At 36.1% G+C, this 12,812-nt stretch overlaps 1 long non-coding RNA gene across 1 annotated transcript; it reads left to right on the top strand.

The window, feature by feature from the left end:
- The first annotated feature begins 349 nt into the window (after positions 1–349).
- On the top strand, positions 350–798 carry LOC133783925 (uncharacterized). Its single transcript, XR_009871029.1, has 2 exons — positions 350–425; positions 522–798. It is a non-coding gene; the product is annotated as an uncharacterized LOC133783925 (long non-coding RNA).
- The last annotated feature ends 12,014 nt before the right edge of the window (positions 799–12,812 follow it).

Genomic DNA, 12,812 nt, shown 5'->3' with positions numbered 1-12,812 from the left:
TCACTCACATTCAGTGGCGTTCTTGGATCCCATTAACCTTCAATTACGCATTGAGATGAAAAATATAGTTAGGCTGTAAGTTTATATAGTTTCATTCCTTAAAGTATATTATCTTTTTAATAGTACTTGTTTGCTAATTAAAATACTTTTATTATGTATAGTGCTTTCACGCTATATGATACGGAAATAAGAAAAAGAGTTGTAATTCTAAAGTATTATAGTCCAAAAGTAAGTAACATTCAACTTTATAAAACATAAGATTTAAATTATAAGTATACTAACAAGTATATGTAATATACTTTTACATTTTTCTATGTCAACAGTGCCGACAACAACCAAAAACCATAGAGTGCGGTATCTACTGCATGAAGTATGCTAGGGATCTCATTTCACAACAAAGAACCAGAGCATATCTATCGAATAATGTAATAATTAAATGTGTTTACCTTTTAACTTTAATAAAGTTATATTTTAATTTCATATATATTTGACATGTAACTTATAATTTAAATTATTTGCAGTTCAATTCAGATTTACCATATACTGACGCAGAACTTAATGAAGTTCAAGAAGAGTGGGCAAAATATATTCTACCGCAACTCGCTAAATGATGGCATGCTTGCTTAGTACCTATGTGAGGGGATTTAATCATTTTTTGAACTTTTTATTTCTTTTATTAGAAATTGTTAGAACTAATCAAATACAGAATCAATCTAACAAATTATATGTAGTTAATTTAGCTTTTTGAGGTGTATACTGTGCTAAATATTCATTTTATGACAAACTTTTTTGGAACTATGTATTTCTTTTATTTAGAAAGTGTTAGAACTAATCAAATATAAAGTTAATGTTACCAATATTAATTTAATTTAATTTTTGATGTGCATTCTTTTACTTCAATTGCTACGTTGATTTTGAAACCAGGGAGCATTGACAACATATTTGCAATGTCCTCTGGTGTGGAAACTTTGGACACTTAAAAATTGTCACCATAGACAACCAATCCCGACACATAATAACTGTCGGCGTTGCTAGCAACGGCGACACCGATTAACTGTCGGCGTAACCAGCAACGGTGACACCTATTAACTGTCGGCGTTGCCAGCAACAGCGACACCTAATAACTGTCGGCGTAGCCAGTAACGACGACACCTAATAACTGTCGGCGTAGCCAGCAACAGCGACACCTAATAACTGTCGGCATTGGCAGCAACGACGACACGTAATAACTGTCGGCGTAGCCAGCAATGGTGACACCTAATAACTGTCGGCATAGCTATCCTATGCCGACATAGGAAAATACGACAGTTAGTCGACTGTCGTCGTTGCTCAATAGAGACAATTAAAAACTGTCGGGAAATCCCATTTTTGTAATAGTGATTATAAATTTAGTTTGGGAATTTTGAGTAACGGTTAATGGCATTTGGGTAACTTGGATAACTATAGGTAACCATTGAGGATAGTTACTTTAAGTGAGAAAGTGGTATTTTTGTAAAAGAATAGGAAAGGTCTAGGATGCCCTTGAGGTTAACTAGAAAGAGAGTTAGAGGGAAGGACAAATGGGTCTTTTGGCTGGGATTTAGATAACTATGGCTGAGAGAAGGTCATTCACGTTTTCTACACTTGGATAAAACTCAATTCTTGCTGAAAATTAAGGAGAAGCTAAGAAGCAAGAAGGAAGGAAGGTAAACCCTGAATTTTGTGGGATCAAGAAGGGAGCTAAGGCCAAAAAATTTAGAGGATTGCTCTACATATTGAGGTAAGGGAATTCTGTGTAATTATGCTGTAGAACTCAGCTAAGAATATCATGGTTTGAGAATTTAATTGTGTGTTTTTTTTGGTGAATTCTTGGGGTGAATTGTCATTAGGTTTAGCTTGAATTTTGTGAATTAAGCTTGGAATTTGATTAGGAAAGCAGCTCAAGGTCGAATCTCCACTTGAGGTAAGGGTTCCATGCATCTCTGTTTGGTTGATTGCTGGTGTGGTTTAAGAATTCTGAGGGATGGTTTAAGTTTTACAAGTTCTGGTTTAAGTTTTGAAAGGTTTGGTTTAAGTTTCTGAAGTTTTAAACCAAGTTGTTAATTGTAGGTTTGATTGTGTGTTTGAACTTATTGCTGATGTTTTTGAGTTGTTAGGTGGTCTATGTGGGGTTTTGAATATAATTTGGGACTTAGGCAAGTCTTGGTAATGATTTGGGGGTGTTTCGGCTCGGGGAAAACATTTGGAGAAACCTAGATTTATGGCGAAGGGGCGCCGCGACCCTGTTTTTCTGCGCTGCGGCGCTAGGTCGCATCACTGGACAGGGGCCCTTCTGGGCACCGCGACCCTGATGGGGTGGTGCCGCGGTGCTAGGCCATTTCTGCGCAGGGGAAAACTGTGATTTTTAGGCTTTTGCTCAGGGGGCTCGGGGGACGCTTTCGCCACTTTGTGTGGGGATTCGGGAGGTCCCGAGGGCTCAGGTCTGGTACCGGGAGATGCTTTTGAAATAATTAGTAATGGGAGTGCTATTTAGGTGTTGTGACTAGGTTCTCGGAGAGGCTCGTATTAGAGGATCGTGCTCGAGGATTCAGTGCTCAAGAAGCTCAGGACACAAAACTGTTGTACCCACAGAGTAGGGCGAGGCCCCATAGTTGTGTTGCAGGGCACAGCCCTATATGATTATGTCTTGGGTGTAGTCCATTGATTAGTATATGTTTAAGTTATGTTTAAATTATGGTGTGTATGAATATATGTGAATGATCAGCTAGGGTCGGGTACGGCAATGGGTTGGGAGCAGCGTTAAGCACGTGGAGTGCAAGTTTCTAGGATAAGACCCTAAGGGATACCTAGGATATCCTTACGGTGTGGACCGCAACCCAGGGCCTGGTAAAGTGCCTGGGACGGCTTGGCCGTATGTGTTTAGCTTGTTGGTGAATTTGTTATATGCTGAGTGGTTTATGTGCATATGTTGTATATCTATGTGGAGTTTTCTTGTTGGGCTTCGGCTCAAGGGTGGTCTGTGGTGCAGGTAAGGGCAAAGAGAGAGTCAACCGACCATGAGTATGGAGAGCGTTAGACGACGCGTACATGTCTGGCCTGCCTGGCTGCCACGACCAGGGGTATTTTTGGAAGTTGTTTGTAAAGAACCTTATTTTGTGGTATAGTCGACTTTAGGTATATTTTGAGTTGTAAATATTTATAAATAGTATTTTGGGATCCCAAATGTTAAACGTTTTATGATTTTCAGTAAATGGAATTATTTTCAAAGATTAAGACTCTGTTTGAGGTTTGACTACATGTTTGCCTTAAAACCTCGATTAGCGAGTTAAAAGCACGTTTAAAACTCACTTAGTAACTGCTCTAAGGAAGTAGGGTGTTACAGTTGCTAGCACAGTTTGCTAAGCATATGAGAAGCAAGTAATCTAGATTTGGATTAATGATGTGGATAGGCATCTTAGTAAAGGTGTTGTATATAATAGAGATTATATTTGACAGGACCGATGAGAATTAATTATCTTTATAAACTTTTTGTTTGACTTAAAGAGTTAATTCTTGTCATAATAGATGATCATTTGTAGATCAATATAAATCCTGAGTATTCATGAACTCATGTTTATGTTTATTGGATCTTTTGATTCACTCATTAAGGTCTCTTAGAATAATGAGGTTAATGACATTTGTTTTGGAGATTTAATATCATGGATTGCTAGGAACATGAATTACAATATTGGAATCCATGCTTTCCTAATGGATCGATTATTGGTTCCCTTAAGAGTTGATTCTGGAACTGGAACTGAATAGTTATTGAACTCAAATCTATAATTAGATTATAGATTAATTATTCGCTAGTGAATTAATGGTACTTAAGGATCAATAGGTAATTAGAAGAGTAAAACGATAATTTTGACCAGCTCTAATTAACGAACCAATAATGGAGAACATAACTACATATATTGATTATATCAATGGACTACTAGAGAAAACTCTGTAAATATAATTCTATAAATACTTAGAGTGCAATTCCATATTTATAGTGGAGTAATCATGAAATTAAAAATAAGATTACTAGATTAAAGAGTTTAACTAATAATCTTGTTTATTGGAGATTCGTATTATAGGTCCATGGTCCCCAGATCACCTCTGTCCTACACTGTTAAGGGTAAGGATGTCAAAAGAAAGATTTGTTAAGAGAAATGACTAAATTGCAAAGGAATTAATTTTCCAGAGGAAGAAAATAATTATTTGATAATTATGGGTAATTGATTAGTTGTGAATTAATTAATTATTTAACTATATAGTTTTTTTTAAAAAAACTATAGGTTAAAATTAATATTAATCTTAGTTGGATTAATATAAAGAGAGAAAATAATAAAATCTTATTTATAATATGATATTTATTTATTTAATTTAAAACTGATATTTTAAGATAAAGTTAATTTTGAATTAACTGATATTTATATTGGAATAAGTATTTTGTCTTAAAAGTTGATTAAATAAACAAATGAGAAAATTAGGGCAACCTTAATATGGCTAGTGACACACACTATTCAGTACGGTGTGTGGTGCCTGACATCAGGGATTTTATCCTTGGGATTTGAATTTCAAATAAATTTTTTTAATCAGTTATTTAATTATTCTTTTTAAATATGATTTAAATAGATAATTGACTGAAAATATCTAATCAGTTTTAATTTAAATTATATTTTAATTAAATAAATATTATTTAATTAGATTAAATATCTCTATAAATCTAATATTTTTGATATTCAGAAATAGATGGATAATCAGACTCTCTCTCTAAAACGATAGTTTTTTCTAAACCTGAAAACTATTCAAAACTTTCTCTTTCAAAATTCTGTAGATCTCATGTGTGGAGTACATCTAGGGAGTCACATAGATCATCATTTTGAATCCTACATGCCCACACATGTCATTGTGTGTTTGAGGATTGGTCTAGAAGATTAGGGTGTGAGATCTCAGAACTCTAGATAGGAGATCGTTGATTTATACAAAAAGACTCAAGGACACTTGATAGGCTACAAGATGTAATCCCTGATCTATTTGTATGTGATTTAATATTTATATATGTGTATGATCCTGGTTGGTATTAATATTTATTAAAATGAGACCATATATTCCAATGCGTACTTTTAATTTGATTATTTAATACCAACATTTTTATTATCAATGGAGATCGAAAATAGTTTTGTTTGGTTACTTGCAATACAAATAAATGTTTTATTTTAAATTACGGATATTTGAATGTTTCATGTTTTTAACAAAGTTCTACGCACTATATAGTCTATCATTTGGTTTTCAAGCTTTAAAACAATTTGAAATGACTAGTACTCTAATAAGGTCTCAGGCTTAGGATTTTGGGTCTTTATAATGGACCTATAATATGAAGCTCCAATAAAAAAGATTATTAATTAAATAATCTTATTTATTAATTTTATTATTACTTCACTATAAATATAGAACTACACAGTAAGTAAATATAGAATTATTTTTAGATAGTATTCTTTTGTATGATGTAATCAATAGATATAGTTTTGTCCTCCATTTATTGGTTCGCTAATTAGAGTTGGTCAAGAATCACTATTTTACTTTTCTGATTACCTCTTGTTCCTTTAGTACCATTAATTCACAAGTGAATAATTAATCTATAATCATATTATAGATTTGTGCTCAATACTTATTTAGACCCATAATTAACCCTTAAGGGAACCAAATTTTGAGATTGGTTAAATATAATGGTTAAGTGTTTACACAATGAGGTGCAAAACACTTAATGGTTTTCACTTAAGTTGAAGTGAAAACATGAGATTGTGTGGTAGGCATCTAAAAGCGACTTTTATGGGTCTAAAGTCATACATGAAGGTATTTAAGGATCCCCAAAAAGTTTGGCAGCATTTGGAGCAATTTTAGGACCATTGGAAGGGTAAAAAATCAGAGGGGTGGTGATGCGTCGCCTTCTAAGAGGCGTTGCACCACCTAAATGCAAAGGGGCTCAAAAGCCAATAGTCAATACATCGTCTGCTAGTAGGTGACTTATCGCTTGGTAGGCGATACATCGCCTACATGCAGGCAACGTATCACTTGGCAGGTTATACGTCACCTACATGCAAGCGACGTATCACCTGACGCATCCGTACAAACAAGTAAAATGAGCTCCAAATGACGAGTTAATTATCTCTAATCCTATTGGTTAGACCTAATGACATTGCCTACAATATTAAAGGGTCCTTATAGTGTTTTGGAAGAGATTATCACTCTCTCTAATCTCTCTCTAACCTTTCTCTCTCTAACTCTCAAAAATCAAAGTTTTCTCCAAGAAACTCATCAAGCATTGCTTGAATTGAATGAGGTTTAAGGCTTCTTCAATCCCAAATCTTATTCTACTAGGTTCTAGCTTCAAACAATTAGGAAAGGCTTGGAATAGACCTTTTGGACAGCGATATTAATTTGTGTATAAGCCTTAGAAGTTCCCCAAGTTCGAAGATTCAAGTTGCTCAATACAAAATGTTGTATTTCTCTAAACCCTAACTTTATATTTGTGTTATTATATGGTGTTTATGTTGTTAGTATTGATGATTATATGTTTCTAAGTTCATCTTATAATCATTTAATAACTTAATACCTTATTATCAAGATTTTCATTCATATTATGAATATCGTTATTTGATCATCAAGATTTGCAATCATACTTTGAACAAGGTTCTTGATTAGCATCTAGGGTTTCTATTATTGAACTATTCCCCTTGTTAATTGTTGATTAAGAAAGTGTAAATTCATATATTCCCAAGAATCAAAATCTCTAATTCTAATTTCTTTCTTTTTGTGTTTTGCACAATCAACAATGAGGGAAATTGATTCATCTTCTACAACCTTCAAATCCTTGCTTCAAGATTTGGTTTGTGTTGAATACATAACCATGAAAGATCAAAGAAAGTTCTATTTGGATATGCTCTACATGAATGTGGATATGGATTCAAAGTCTTCATCAATAAAGGATAAGACAACACAATGGGATTACATATTCAAGGCGATTGGTATCATCAAATTCCTTATTTCTAAATGTGTAGATTTCAAGAATTTGAATGAAATGTGTTTGCTGCCATATTTTTGTCAAATGAGATTATTGCTTATGTTAAGAGTACAATGGTCAATGTTAATAAAAAATTCAAGGGTTATTGTTAGACGTGTTTTTTTTTTTTATGAAGTTATTGATCATGATGTTAGATATGGTAACTGTAAAATTAAATATAACGAGATTAGGACTAATACAATTTATGATGAGATCTTTGTGACCTTAATTTAATTTAATACATTCGATGAGGAATGTATGATAACCCTAAAGAAAATTGGCATAGTTCATGCACGTAGTGATGAGACTAATCAACCTTAAGAGAAGGTGATCATGTCAATGAAATTGATGATGAGATCATTGCAAAAGAAAGTGAAGATGCTAAGGTCAATGCATTTGATGTTGAGATCATTGCAAACCTAAGTAAAGATACCAAGGACAACACATTTGATGTTGAGATCATTGCAACCTCAAGTGAAGTTAATGCAACCCAATGAAAGGTGCAAGGATGGTGGTATGATACTTATGCCACCATTCATGCAACCAATGATAAAAAAAAATTCAAAACCTTTGAAAGTGCAAAGGGTGGACTTGAAGTCCGAATTGGAAATGAAAAGAGATCCAAGGTACTTGTATGGGGATGCATTTATATGTTCTTCACTAATGGAAAGAAAGTGACCCAAACTAATTAATATTTTCTATGTTCTTGATGTGACTAGAAAAATTGTGAGTGGAAGTCTATTGAGTAAATCCGGTATACTTATAGATGATTGCTCTAGGTATACTTATGTGTATTTGCTTAAGAGTAAGGATGAGACATTTAATTCATTTAAAATCTATAAATTTGAACTAGAAAATCAATTGGAATGGAAAGTAAAGACTCTTAGAGGTGATAGGGGCGGTGAATACTTTTCAAATGATTTCAATGTGTTTTGTGAACAACATGAAATTATACATGAATACAATACACCATACACTCCACAACAAAATGGGAAATCGGAAAGAAAGAATAGGATCTATCTTAAGATGATTAACTCTATTCTTTTACATGCTAAATTGTGTTGTAATTGTTTGGGTGAAGCTTTGCTTGCTGCGTGTCATATGTTGAATCGAATTACTATGAAAAAAGAAAAATTTGTCTCCATATGAGTTATGGAGAGGAAATATGTCTAACCTAGGCTATCTAAGTGTGGGGGTACCTTGCTTATTGCAAGAGCACAAAGCCTAAAAGGACCAAGTTGGGTCTAAGGGCCATAAAGTGTGCATTTTCTGGCTATGCCTCAAATAGCAAGGCCTATATGCTACTAGACTTGGAGGCAAAAGTATTAATTGAATCAAGGGAAAACTTTGAGAAATGTATATTGTGAATACAATTCTCAAGAAACCACAAGTATGGAGAATCTCGTAAAGAGAAAGATCCAAAGGTTGATGAGCAACCAATATTTCCTTGGAGAAGCAAAAGGCTTAAAAAGTTAGGATCAATTGAGAAATGTTCTCAAGTAGAAATACTCTACCTTGTAGAGGTTAACCTTTAAAAAGTCACATAAAAAATTCCTATGGATCTTTAGGTTAAAGATGATCACAAAACCTACCAAGTTGCAATGTCTTCAAGATACTATGTTTTTTGGAAGAAAACCTTCCACAAGTTTCAAAACCAATTGGGTGCAAGTGGATATTTTAGAGGAAATATCACACCAATGGCACATTACAAACCTTAAAAGCTTGATGAGGAGCTAAAGGGTTTTAACAAAAGGAAGGAATCAATTATTTTGACACATATGCACCGGTTGCTAAGACAACCACAATAAAAGTTTATTTTCCTTATCATCAATATATATCTTTATATTCATCAAATGGAAGTCAAAATGACATTCCTAAATTAAGATCTCACTGAGGAGATCTATATGGAATAACCATAAGGATTTTTTTAAGGAGAAATGAACATAAATGGTGTAGGCTTGTTAAATCATTGTATGGATTAAAGCAAGCACTGAAATAATAACATGAGAAATTTGATAAAACTATTGTTTCGGTGGGTGTAGATACAATAATGTAGACAAGTAGTACTTATAATCTAATACTTGTGATGGCTATGTCATCTCGGTGTGTCTATAGATTGATGATTATTGATTTTGAGTAATGAGATGAAAGACATAATGAAAACAAAGATGTTTCTATCTTCCACTTTCAAGATGAAATACCTTGGAGAGGTTGATACCATTTTAGGTATAAAAGTGAGAAGAAATAGTGGGGTTTATGCCTTAAGTCAAGATCACTTTGTTGAGAAAGTGTTTGGCAAGTTTAGTCATCTCAAAATCAAATAGGGGAATACACCATTTGATTCAAGCATAATGCTTGTAAAGAACAATGGTAAAGTGGTTAGTAAACTTAGTAGGTTTACAAACAATTCAAGTATCAGACATTGGAAGGCAAGTGAGACAGTTCTAGGGTATCTAGAGAGGACCAAGAAACTAAGCCTCCAATATTCAAAGTTTCTATGATACTTGAGGGATATTCCGATGCAAATTGGATATCAAGTGTAGGAGATAATCTATCCACAACCAGTAGAGTGTTTATGCTTGGAGGAGGAGCGGTTTCTTTAGGTTCAAAGAAATAAACATGTACTTTACACTCAACAATGGAGGTCAAGTTTATAGCTCTAGGGGCAACTAGCAAAGAAGCTGAGTGACTTAGGGACTTATGCTGGATATCCAAATTTTTATGGATGAGGTATCGACGATCTCGATACTATTGGGATTAGTGCCCTTTAAAGCATATGTATTGAACAATGTTTTATGAAATAAATAATTGAAATGAATTTTTGGAATAATATTATATGAATATCAAAAAAATCTCAAATTCGTTATTATGACTACAATATTGTATTGGTACGAGAGGATTAAGATTGTAGGGAACACATTTAAATAATTCGCAATAAAACAAAGTTATATGGACTCTTTGGATTAAATATTGTAAGTACGGTTCACTAGTATTATGAGTACATATGTTATACCTCAAATATCCAAAGATGATGTGGCGAATGAGAAAGCATCACGTGGCATCACAAATAAGGAAAAACGACGAAGTATTGAAAAATGACTGATGAGCGAAAAAGATAGGTCTAGACCTCTAGGAAGTCGATCAAGCCTAAACCCCCTAGGGGTGGTCAACTTGGCATTGTCCCCCAAGGGGTGGTCGACCTGACCCCAACCCTTAGGGGTGGTCGGCCCACCCTATCCTTCATAGGGTGGTCAACCTACAATCCCAGAGATACTTCACTAGGAAAAACTCATGCTCATTCAAACTGAGATCAACAGGCATAGCACCCATAAGATCAACAGGCCTAGCACCCAAAAGATCACATGCCTAGCACCCAGGGGTTCAATGGGCCTAGCACTTAAGGTCTAAAAGGTCGTTGATCCTAGCACATATGTCTTATAGACTAATCAAAACTTAGCGTTTTCTCAAAGGTCTCAATCATGCATTATCAACCACGATCCAGAGAAGACAATGAGAAGACCCATGATCTTATAATCATGGAAGGTGGACATGTATCTCCACTCCCAATGTGTACCAAACCATGATACCCACTCTTACTGATCATGCAACAACCCTGGGTACTATAAATAAAGGACCCAGGACTTCGTTTCAAGGGATCTCTTTTTCTGGAACTTTTGGGATCGATCTTTTTGACGAGTGAACTCTTCATTTCGTATTTGTAATTATAAATTGAGTGATTCAATACTAAAGACTAAGTGGATTAGGTTATTACTTTTCATCAGAACATGGTTGAACCACTATAAATGCTAGTGTGTTTATTTAAGATACTTGTACTATGCCGTACTTTATATTCATTCTGCTCAAAAGGTGTCATATATTGTACATACGACCGTTGGCCAATTTCACAGATCAACATTTTGGTGCTTTCATTGAGAGTGTGAAATCAAGAAAACACACTTTCATCAGTTTTACGATGCCTCCAAAATTTAGCCAGACAAAGAAGACAGCTCTCAGGGATTCCACCACCCAGGATCTCGTCAACCCCATTGAAGAACCTCAGGTGGAGGTTGGAGACCAACTTGATGCAGAAGATCCACAATATGCTCACCAAGAGGAGATGGTGCAATTTCTGGCTAGCTAGGAGAACTTTGCTGTAGAAACTGCCCTTCGGAGGGCGACTATGCAATGACAACGATGGGAGATAGATGAGCAGGTCTAGAGGATGATTCAGAGGGAGCAAAAAGCTGACCAAAGGCACCAGGAGGCTGCAGTGGCCCTTGAGGTGGCTACCCAGCTAACCCGAGCTAACGTTGAAACCGCTGCTCAGGCGGTAAGGGAGGCTCAGACCAAAGCAGCAGGAATGCAAGGTAGCAGTAATAGAGAGTCCCAGGGGAGGAGTCAAACCCCAAGGACGCTCTCAGAGCCACTTTCCCAGAGACATGATGAAGAGTCACAGTCCAAGATTGTCTCCTACATGACTAAGAAGAATAACACTTCATCTCAAATTAGGAGTGTTACCAACCCGAAGGCCCCCTCCCTGTAGGACAGACGGAACAACGTAGAAGATGAGGGTGAAATATCTTAGAGGAATGACATGATGGAAATGGCTGCTCAAAGTCTTAAAGTCTTCAAGGAAGAGAGGCTCAGGTGCAGTTTCGCACTGACAAGGCCAAGGCGGACCTACTGCCCCTACACCCTTAGTCTCACAAGGGAAAGGAACCGATGAACAACACCAATATTGTGTTCAATAGGATCGGGAAAGATGCTAACCTCAAGATTTGAGGGAGGTCATCAACAAAAGGACCAGCACTCAGGACGGGGTACCAGGGACGTCAACCCCACTTAGAGTAGCGATCCCATCATTAGCGTAGGCTCAAATAGATGCACTTGTAATGGTTGTTCAGGGTCTGACAAAGAAACCTTCTGATATCAAGTTGGCTCATAGAAGTGGGAGTCCCTTCAGTGCCAAGATCCAAGCTGCTCAACCACCACCAAAATACGAGACCCTGAAACTTCCAACATACATTGGGAAGGAGGACCTAGTATGACACATTGAAAAGTTTTAGGATCAAATGGAGTTACTCGGTGGGGAGCATGATTATAGGTGTGAGATATTTCCTACCACTCTCTTTGACTTAGCTCACGAGTGGTATTGGAAATTTAAACTTGTATCCATCACTTCTTGGGAACAGTTCAGGAATGAATTCTGCAAGGTCTTTAGTTCCAGACGGATTCAACCAGTTTATGCCAATCCGCTAGATTACATCAAGCAAGGGAATGATGAATCCCTAAAGGACAACATCCAAAGATTCATGAGAGAGGAAAATTGAGCATCCACAGTAAGAGATGTAGGGAAGTTTGTTGCCATCTCGGCAGGAATAATTTATCGTAGTCCCTTGTGGGATGGCATACACAAGAACCCCATAAACACCTTACAGGAGCTCCTGGGCCGAGCAGAAAAATACATGAAGCTAGATGACGCTATCATGAAGGAATAAAAAGGCATCAACCATCTGACCACTATCAAGGCAAACAAGAATGGCGCAAACCCTCATGGCGAAAATAGGGGCAACGGTAAGAAGAGGAGTACCCCAGGGGCCGAGCAAGGTGGAGAAAAGAAAGGTAAGTCAGCACTAGTCGACAAACAGCCTAAACATCAGCCCTACCAGCCCAGGTTCACCAATTATACCATTCTGACTACATCAAGGGCGGAGATTTACTTGGTAACATACCAGGAGGTACCACA

The sequence above is a fragment of the Humulus lupulus genome, chromosome 6 (assembly GCF_963169125.1).
Source record: "Humulus lupulus chromosome 6, drHumLupu1.1, whole genome shotgun sequence".
In the NCBI taxonomy this organism is placed as follows: Eukaryota; Viridiplantae; Streptophyta; class Magnoliopsida; order Rosales; family Cannabaceae; genus Humulus; species Humulus lupulus.
This window is presented reverse-complemented; position numbering and strand designations above follow the sequence as displayed.